Here is a 9,368-nt window from a genome sequence, read left to right on the forward strand (position 1 = left end):
CACTGTTTGACCTTTGCAATGAAGCCTGAGCCTACAGCATTCAAGCCAGCCAAGGAAGGAAGGTACGAGAGCGAAAATAGCTTGCCTGCCCTCACCAAGAACACACACCTTGAGCAAATAAAGTGCCAGACTTACAAGGCCCTATCGCCACCGGAGCATCACTTTTAGTGACGCCCCGGTGGCACTATGCACTGCGCGGTATTTACAAGATGGCGTTCAGCCACGTTTTGTGGCTTAACACCACCTTGTAAATACGGCCCCTTAGCACGCAGCGCGTTCCCTGGAAGGGGCGTGCAATGGGTGTTGTTGGGAGTGTGCCACAGCAACCCCATAGCATTTTGATGCTGCTCCAGATTTAGGAGTTGGCGTAAATCTGCGTCAGCGCCAAAATCCAACGCCATCCCAGGGGTGTCGTTAGAGTGGCGCACTGAGGAGAAATGTTTTCATTTCTCCTTGTTTTTGCTCTTTCTATGTGTGATGCATTCTGCAGCACACATAGAAGTAAGAGCAAATCACCATTGAAGATTTTTTTTTTGGGCAGGAAGATGTCCCTTCCTGCACAAAAACAATTTCCCCCTCAACGCAGTCATCCTTGTACCATGGTGCAAGAACGGCTGCGTTGGCGCTCAGCAGCTAATTTAGAGCTGGCGCAGGGGGAAGCACAGGGGTGCGCTGTATTCTACTAAATACGGCGCTTTCCTGCATTTTGAAAATGACGGCACGTGGGGCTTGCAAATTTGGCACAGCGTCGCGCTTAGTCATTTTCTTGTAAATCTGGGCCAAAATGTCTAAAGGATAGAGGCTTTTTATGTCATGTTCGATGAAGACCATGCAAATGACTCTAGTCGTACTGCAGAAGAGAGTACCATGTGCAGTTTCTTGCTTTGGGATGTAGTCTCCCACTCTGTGTCACCAATCCTCCGAGCAGGGTCAGAGCCGTTGCATTTCTGTGCCCAGGCTCGTTGGTCTAGGGGTATGATTCTCGCTTAGGGTGTGAGAGGTCCCGGGTTCAAATCCCGGACGAGCCCATTTTAGCGGAAAACAATCAAATCCTGCTCAAAATACACAACCCCTCAACATTTCTCATTCCACTCGAAGCATTGTTGCGCAAAACATATTTTTTGCCTCAGGCGAAAAATGGATTACAATGCCTTGGCTTCCTTCCTGCTTGCTCTCAGTGCGCCCTGTGTGATGATTTCACAGGCTCTCCTTCCTGGCATTTAGGCATCAGATATTTGTCTGTCTCTGCCCGCAGCTGTGGGATTTTTCAGGACGTCTGAGTGTATGCATGCTGGCCGACACCGCTGCAATTTTCACACTTACCCCTCGCATTCCGAGCAACTGCTGATAAAGTATAGAGGAAATCGTGCAAACATATGAGGGGAACTGTGCTCCTTCAGTCAAATCAGCAAGCTTGTTTCTGTAGTGTAGTGGTTATCACGTTCGCCTCACACGCGAAAAGTCCCCGGTTTGAGACTGGGCAGAAACACTTGGCAGCAGCAGCTTTTGTGTTTGCTCCCTAAAACCTCAGTCTCTCTCAATGCACACTTAGACAGAAATGACCTTTAAAAACTTGTGACCTGTGTAAAACGTGCTTTACTATTGCAGGACGCTAAAAAGTTATCTGCATCGCTCGGTGGTCGTGCATGTGCATTGTTTCTTGTTCTGTTTTTTTTTTTTTTTCTTGGCCATGTTATATTGTGGGGCCTTTAAAGCTGTGACTTTGATAGGAACATTGCAAGCGGCAAAATCAACAAGTGCAGACTGAAGAGTCCGACCTGCACACTGTTTTGGCAGTCAGGATGGCCGAGTGGTCTAAGGCGCCAGACTCAAGAGAGCTTGATCTTCAGTGAAGCTGACCCTTCTGGTCTCTTCATGGAGGCGTGGGTTCAAATCCCACTTCTGACAGGTGTATTTTCTTCCCTTAAATCTTGCTCTGCTTGCAGAGCCAGCTCCTCACACCACTATCTTTGGAAGCTGCTGTGGCATGTGAGGAGAAATCCACCAACCCATCGGCTGTGCCCTCAATCAAAATTCTGTGTATTACTGGAAGGGGCGTCTCAGGCACACCTTCTGTTAGAGCTGCACTTTATGACAGTAACTACCATGCTGGTTTCTACTTAAGCAGTTGATTCTATCGTTTGAAGTGAGGCTCTCCTGCCACCTTTTGGGCAAAGAAGACTCTGCCCCTGCAACAACACAGGCAGACAAGCTCAAACTAGGTTTCTTGGTTAGGTGGGCGGAGCATATTGGCAATGGTGCCTCCTCGTGACTTGCAATTTACATGAAGAAGACAGAGAGGCAGCTGGGAGTAGGCAGTACCCATGAACCCCTGAACACTGTCTTGCGACTAGCACACAATTCTGAAATGAGGCGGGGGAAAGGAGGTGATTTCCCCATCAAGGGCCATTCCGGGAAATCAGCCACCCTGCGTCTCCCAGGTGAGTGTTTCAGGCCTATGAGTCACTAATATAAATCTCGCCTGATCGAGTGCTGATCGAGCAAGTGTGCTTGAATCCAAGAGGCATGCTCCTCTGGCTCAAGAGCTAGCAGGCCCTTCAGTGCTTCTGGTTGGGAAGTCTAAGGTGCAAGGGTCCATGACTTGCAGCGGGTTACAACTACCAGAAAGGGTCTGCTTTTCACATCAGTGCCCTAGTTCAGCTCACTGGCACAGGGCATTTTGACTACCTCTTGCCTTGCTAGAGACAAACAAAAAATCCTTGACAGAAAACATCAATTGCTATGGCACGCTTAGAGAGAGAGAGCCTCCAAATGGCCCTGCTTTTCGGAAAGACGCTTCAGAAGATGTTTCAAATGACTATGCCGCGGCAGTCTAGTTGGTATAGGGGTATGATTCTCGCTTCGGGTGTGAGAGGACCTCGGTTCAAATCCCAGACAAACCCCTACCTTTATAGATTCAGTCTGTGTTTTAAACAGGAGTGTTTCTGCTTTTCACTCTTGTAAGATGTCATGTTGCAATGCAAAACATGCTTTATACTGGCGTCGAGACGGTTCAGCATCATGAAGGTATGCGAGATTTCTTTGCAACTGCTTTTCTGTGCTGGAGCAGCAGTGCTCGTAGGAACATTAAATGCACAGTGCTTCTCCATGGTAATTTCGGGTCCAGTTCTGAAATCACCTCTTGGAATGAAAGTGATCCCAGTTCCTTTCTTCCAAGGGAAGAGATCGTGTTCCGGAAGGCTCAGCTTTGAGCGTCATGAACATTGGCCCTCATCCTTGCATCCCAGTCCAATGCATAGCCACATAAAGCAAGCAGGTGTGTCTGTTTCCATAGTGTGGTGGTTCCAGTACAATGCATAGCCACATGAAGCAAGCCGGCAAGTGTGTCTGTTTGTGTAGTGTAGTGGTTATCATGCGCACCTCACATGCGAAAGGTCCCTGGTTTGAGTTGCTGGGCTTTTTCACAGTATTTGCATTTCCTGCCTCACCTGACAGGCAAGCTGAGATAAAAGAGACTGTGTCTATCCCTCACCATCGTGAGGTACTACGCTCCTGGGGCATCTGTCACAGCTCACCAAGAGGAGTTGCGCCAGCTTACGGCAGTCAGTTGCTCACTGTTTGACCTTTGCAATGAAGCCTGAGCCTACAGCATTCAAGCCAGCCAAGGAAGGAAGGTACGAGAGCGAAAATAGCTTTCCTGCCCTCACCAAGAACACACACCTTGAGCAAATAAAGTGCCAGACTTACAAGGCCCTATCGCCACCGGAGCATCACTTTTAGTGACGCCCCGGTGGCACTATGCACTGCGCGGTATTTACAAGATGGCGTTCAGCCACGTTTTGTGGCTTAACACCACCTTGTAAATACGGGCCCTTAGCACGCAGCGCGTTCCCTGGAAGGGGCGTGCAATGGGTGTTGTTGGGAGTGTGCCACAGCAACCCCATAGCATTTTGATGCTGCTCCAGATTTAGGAGTTGGCGTAAATCTGCGTCAGCGCCAAAATCCAACGCCATCCCAGGGGTGTCGTTAGAGTGGCGCACTGAGGAGAAATGTTTTCATTTCTCCTTGTTTTTGCTCTTTCTATGTGTGATGCATTCTGCAGCACACATAGAAGTAAGAGCAAATCACCATTGAAGATTTTTTTTTGGGGCAGGAAGGTGTCCCTTCCTGCACAAAAACAATTTCCCCCTCAACGCAGTCATCCTTGTACCATGGTGCAAGAACGGCTGCGTTGGCGCTCAGCAGCTAATTTAGAGCTGGCGCAGGGGGAAGCACAGGGGTGCGCTGTATTCTACTAAATACGGCGCTTTCCTGCATTTTGAAAATGACGGCACGTGGGGCTTGCAAATTTGGCACAGCGTCGCGCTTAGTCATTTTCTTGTAAATCTGGGCCAAAATGTCTAAAGGATAGAGGCTTTTTATGTCATGTTCGATAAAGACCATGCAAATGACTCTAGTCGTACTGCAGAAGAGAGTACCATGTGCAGTTTCTTGCTTTGGGATGTAGTCACCCACTCTGTGTCACCAATCCTCCGAGCAGGGTCGGAGCCGTTGCATTTCTGTGCCCAGGCTCGTTGGTCTAGGGGTATGATTCACGCTTAGGGTGTGAGAGGTCCCGGGTTCAAATCCCGGACGAGCCCATTTTAGCGGAAAACAATCAAATCCTGCTCAAAATACACAACCCCTCAACATTTCTCATTCCACTCGAAGCATTGTTGCGCAAAACATATTTTTTGCCTCAGGCGAAAAATGGATTACAATGCCTTGGCTTCCTTCCTGCTTGCTCTCAGTGCGCCCTGTGTGATGATTTCACAGGCTCTCCTTCCTGGCATTTAGGCATCAGATATTTGTCTGTCTCTGCCCGCAGCTGTGGGATTTTTCAGGACGTCTGAGTGTATGCATGCTGGCCGACACCGCTGCAATTTTCACACTTACCCCTCGCATTCCGAGCAACTGCTGATAAAGTATAGAGGAAATCGTGCAAACATATGAGGGGAACTGTGCTCCTTCAGACAAATCAGCAAGCTTGTTTCTGTAGTGTAGTGGTTATCACGTTCGCCTCACACGCGAACAGTCCCCGGTTTGAGACCGGGCAGAAACACTTGGCAGCAGCAGCTTTTGTGTTTGCTCCCTAAAACCTCAGTCTCTCTCAATGCACACTTAGACAGAAATGACCTTTAAAAACTTGTGACCTGTGTAAAACGTGCTTTACTATTGCAGGACGCTAAAAAGTTATCTGCACCCCTTGGTGGTCGTGCATGTGCATTTTTTCTTGTTCTGTTTTTTTTTTTTTTTCTTGCCCATGTTATATTGTGGGGCCTTTAAAGCTGTGACTTTGATAGGAACATTGCAAGCGGCAAAATCAACAAGTGCAGACTGAAGAGTCCGACCTGCACACTGTTTTGGCAGTCAGGATGGCTGAGTGGTCTAAGGCGCCAGACTCAAGAGTGCTTGATCTTCAGTGAAGCTGAGCCTTCTGGTCTCTTCATGGAGGCGTGGGTTCAAATCCCACTTCTGACAGGTGTATTTTCTTCCCTTAAATCTTGCTCTGCTTGCAGAGCCAGCTCCTCCACCACTATCTTTGGAAGCTGCTGTGGCATGTGAGGAGAAATCCACAAACCCATCGGCTGGGCCCTCAATCAAAATTCTGTGTATTACTGGAAGGGGCGTCTCAGGCACACCTTCTGTTAGAGCTGCACTTTATGACAGTAACTACCATGCTGGTTTCTACTTAAGCAGTTGATTCTATCGTTTGAAGTGAGGCTCTCCTGCCACCTTTTGGGCAAAGAAGACTCTGCCCCTGCAACAACACAGGCAGACAAGCTCAAACTAGGTTTCTTGGTTAGGTGGGCGGAGCATATTGGCAATGGTGCCTCCTCGTGACTTGCAATTTACATGAAGAAGACAGAGAGGCAGCTGGGAGTAGGCAGTACCCATGAACCCCTGAACACTGTCTTGCGACTAGCACACAATTCTGAAATGAGGCGGGGGAAAGGAGGTGATTTCCCCCTCAAGGGCCATTCCGGGAAATCAGCCACCCTGCATCTCCCAGGTGAGTGTTTCAGGCCTATGAGCCACTAATATAAATCTCGCCTGATCGAGCCAGATCGAGTGCTGATCGAGCAAGTGTGCTTGAATCCAAGAGGCATGCTCCTCTGGCTCAAGAGCTAGCAGGCCCTTCAGTGCTTCTGGTTGGGAAGTCTAAGGTGCAAGGGTCCATGACTTGCAGCGGGTTACAACTACCAGAAAGGGTCTGCTTTTCACATCAGTCCCCTAGTTCAGCTCACTGGCACAGGGCATTTTGACTACCTCTTGCCTTGCTAGAGACAAACAAAAAATCCTTGACAGAAAACATCAATTGCTATGGCACTCTTAGAGAGAGAGACCCTCCAAATGGCCCTGCTTTTCTGAAAGACGCTTCAGAAAATGTTTCAAATGACTATGCAGCGGCAGTCTAGTTGGTATAGGGGTATGATTCTCGCTTCGGGTGTGAGAGGACCTCGGTTCAAATCCCAGACAAACCCCTACCTTTATAGGTTCAGTCTGTGTTTTAAACAGGAGTATTTCTGCTTTTCACTCTTGTAAGATGTCATGTTGCAATGCAATACATGCTTTATACTGGCGTCGAGACGGTTCAGCATCATGAAGGTATGCGAGATTTCTTTGCAACTGCTTTTCTGTGTTGGAGCAGCAGTGCTCGTAGGAACATTAAATGCACAGTGCTTCTCCATGGTAATTTCGGGTCCAGTTCTGAAATCACCTCTTGGAATGAAAGTGATCCCAGTTCCTTTCTTCCAAGGGAAGAGATCGTGTTCCGGAAGGCTCAGCTTTGAGCGTCATGAACATTGGCCCTCATCCTTGCATCCCAGTCCAATGCATAGCCACATAAAGCAAGCAGGTGTGTCTGTTTCCATAGTGTGGTGGTTCCAGTACAATGCATAGCCACATGAAGCAAGCCGGCAAGTGTGTCTGTTTGTGTAGTGTAGTGGTTATCATGCGCACCTCAGATGCGAAAGGTCCCTGGTTCGAGTTGCTGGGCTTTTTCACAGTATTTGCATTTCCTGCCTCACCTGACAGGCAAGCTGAGATAAAAGAGACTGTGTCTATCCCTCACCATCGTGAGGTACTACGCTCCTGGGGCATCTGTCACAGCTCACCAAGAGGAGTTGCGCCAGCTTACGGCAGTCAGTTGCTCACTGTTTGACCTTTGCAATGTAGCCTGAGCCTACAGCATTCAAGCCAGCCAAGGAAGGAAGGTACGAGAGCGAAAATAGCTTGCCTGCCCTCACCAAGAACACACACCTTGAGCAAATAAAGTGCCAGACTTACAAGGCCCTATCGCCACCGGAGCATCACTTTTAGTGACGCCCCGGTGGCACTATGCACTGCGCGGTATTTACAAGATGGCGTTCAGCCACTTTTTGTGGCTTAACACCACCTTGTAAATACGGCCCCTTAGCACGCAGCGCGTTCCCTGGAAGGGGCGTGCAATGGGTGTTGTTGGGAGTGTGCCACAGCAACACCATAGCATTTTGATGCTGCTCCAGATTTAGGAGTTGGCGTAAATCTGCGTCAGCGCCAAAATCCAACGCCATCCCAGGGGTGTCGTTAGAGTGGCGCACTGAGGAGAAATGTTTTCATTTCTCCTTGTTTTTGCTCTTTCTATGTGTGATGCATTCTGCAGCACACATAGAAGTAAGAGCAAATCACCATTGAAGATTTTTTTTTTGGGCAGGAAGGTGTCCCTTCCTGCACAAAAACAATTTCCCCCTCAACGCAGTCATCCTTGTACCATGGTGCAAGAACGGCTGCGTTGGCGCTCAGCAGCTAATTTAGAGCTGGCGCAGGGGGAAGCACAGGGGTGCGCTGTATTCTACTAAATACGGCGCTTTCCTGCATTTTGAAAATGACGGCACGTGGGGCTTGCAAATTTGGCACAGCGTCGCGCTTAGTCATTTTCTTGTAAATCTGGGCCAAAATGTCTAAAGGATAGAGGCTTTTTATGTCATGTTCGATGAAGACCATGCAAATGACTCTAGTCGTACTGCAGAAGAGAGTACCATGTGCAGTTTCTTGCTTTGGGATGTAGTCTCCCACTCTGTGTCACCAATCCTCCGAGCAGGGTCGGAGCCGTTGCATTTCTGTGCCCAGGCTCGTTGGTCTAGGGGTATGATTCTCGCTTAGGGTGTGAGAGGTCCCGGGTTCAAATCCCGGACGAGCCCTTTTTAGCGGAAAACAATAAAATCCTGCTCAAAATACACAACCCCTCAACATTTCTCATTCCACTCGAAGCATTGTTGCGCAAAACATATTTTTTGCCTCAGGCGAAAAATGGATTACAATGCCTTGGCTTCCTTCCTGCTTGCTCTCAGTGCGCCCTGTGTGATGATTTCACAGGCTCTCCTTCCTGGCATTTAGGCATCAGATATTTGTCTGTCTCTGCCCGCAGCTGTGGGATTTTTCAGGACGTCTGAGTGTATGCATGCTGGCCGACACCGCTGCAATTTTCACACTTACCCCTCGCATTCCGAGCAACTGCTGATAAAGTATAGAGGAAATCGTGCAAACATATGAGGGGAACTGTGCTCCTTCAGTCAAATCAGCAAGCTTGTTTCTGTAGTGTAGTGGTTATCACGTTCGCCTCACACGCGAAAAGTCCCCGGTTTGAGACCGGGCAGAAACACTTGGCAGCAGCAGCTTTTGTGTTTGCTCCCTAAAACCTCAGTCTCTCTCAATGCACACTTAGACAGAAATGACCTTTAAAAACTTGTGACCTGTGTAAAACGTGCTTTACTATTGCAGGACGCTAAAAAGTTATCTGCATCGCTCGGTGGTCGTGCATGTGCATTGTTTCTTGTTCTGTTTTTTTTTTTTTTTCTTGGCCATGTTATATTGTGGGGCCTTTAAAGCTGTGACTTTGATAGGAACATTGCAAGCGGCAAAATCAACAAGTGCAGACTGAAGAGTCCGACCTGCACACTGTTTTGGCAGTCAGGATGGCCGAGTGGTCTAAGGCGCCAGACTCAAGAGAGCTTGATCTTCAGTGAAGCTGACCCTTCTGGTCTCTTCATGGAGGCGTGGGTTCAAATCCCACTTCTGACAGGTGTATTTTCTTCCCTTAAATCTTGCTCTGCTTGCAGAGCCAGCTCCTCACACCACTATCTTTGGAAGCTGCTGTGGCATGTGAGGAGAAATCCACCAACCCATCGGCTGTGCCCTCAATCAAAATTCTGTGTATTACTGGAAGGGGCGTCTCAGGCACACCTTCTGTTAGAGCTGCACTTTATGACAGTAACTACCATGCTGGTTTCTACTTAAGCAGTTGATTCTATCGTTTGAAGTGAGGCTCTCCTGCCACCTTTTGGGCAAAGAAGACTCTGCCCCTGCAACAACACAGGCAGACAAGC

The 9,368-nt window shown here is 48.6% G+C and overlaps 5 non-coding genes across 5 annotated transcripts; all 5 read left to right on the forward strand.

Annotated features, from left to right (window-relative positions):
• The first annotated feature begins 956 nt into the window (after positions 1-956).
• On the forward strand, positions 957-1,028 carry TRNAP-AGG (transfer RNA proline (anticodon AGG)). The gene has a single exon. It is a non-coding gene; the product is annotated as a tRNA-Pro (tRNA).
• A 768-nt stretch (positions 1,029-1,796) lies between these two features.
• Positions 1,797-1,908, forward strand: TRNAL-CAA (transfer RNA leucine (anticodon CAA)). Its single transcript has 2 exons — positions 1,797-1,834; positions 1,863-1,908. It is a non-coding gene; the product is annotated as a tRNA-Leu (tRNA).
• Positions 1,909-8,111: 6,203 nt separating this feature from the next.
• TRNAP-AGG (transfer RNA proline (anticodon AGG)) lies at positions 8,112-8,183 on the forward strand. Its single transcript has one exon. It is a non-coding gene; the product is annotated as a tRNA-Pro (tRNA).
• Positions 8,184-8,571: 388 nt separating this feature from the next.
• On the forward strand, positions 8,572-8,644 carry TRNAV-CAC (transfer RNA valine (anticodon CAC)). Its single transcript has one exon. It is a non-coding gene; the product is annotated as a tRNA-Val (tRNA).
• A 307-nt stretch (positions 8,645-8,951) lies between these two features.
• TRNAL-CAA (transfer RNA leucine (anticodon CAA)) lies at positions 8,952-9,063 on the forward strand. The gene is made up of 2 exons: positions 8,952-8,989; positions 9,018-9,063. It is a non-coding gene; the product is annotated as a tRNA-Leu (tRNA).
• The last annotated feature ends 305 nt before the right edge of the window (positions 9,064-9,368 follow it).

The sequence above is a fragment of the Pleurodeles waltl genome, unplaced genomic scaffold, assembly GCF_031143425.1.
Source record: "Pleurodeles waltl isolate 20211129_DDA unplaced genomic scaffold, aPleWal1.hap1.20221129 scaffold_91, whole genome shotgun sequence".
Lineage (NCBI taxonomy): Eukaryota > Metazoa > Chordata > Amphibia > Caudata > Salamandridae > Pleurodeles > Pleurodeles waltl.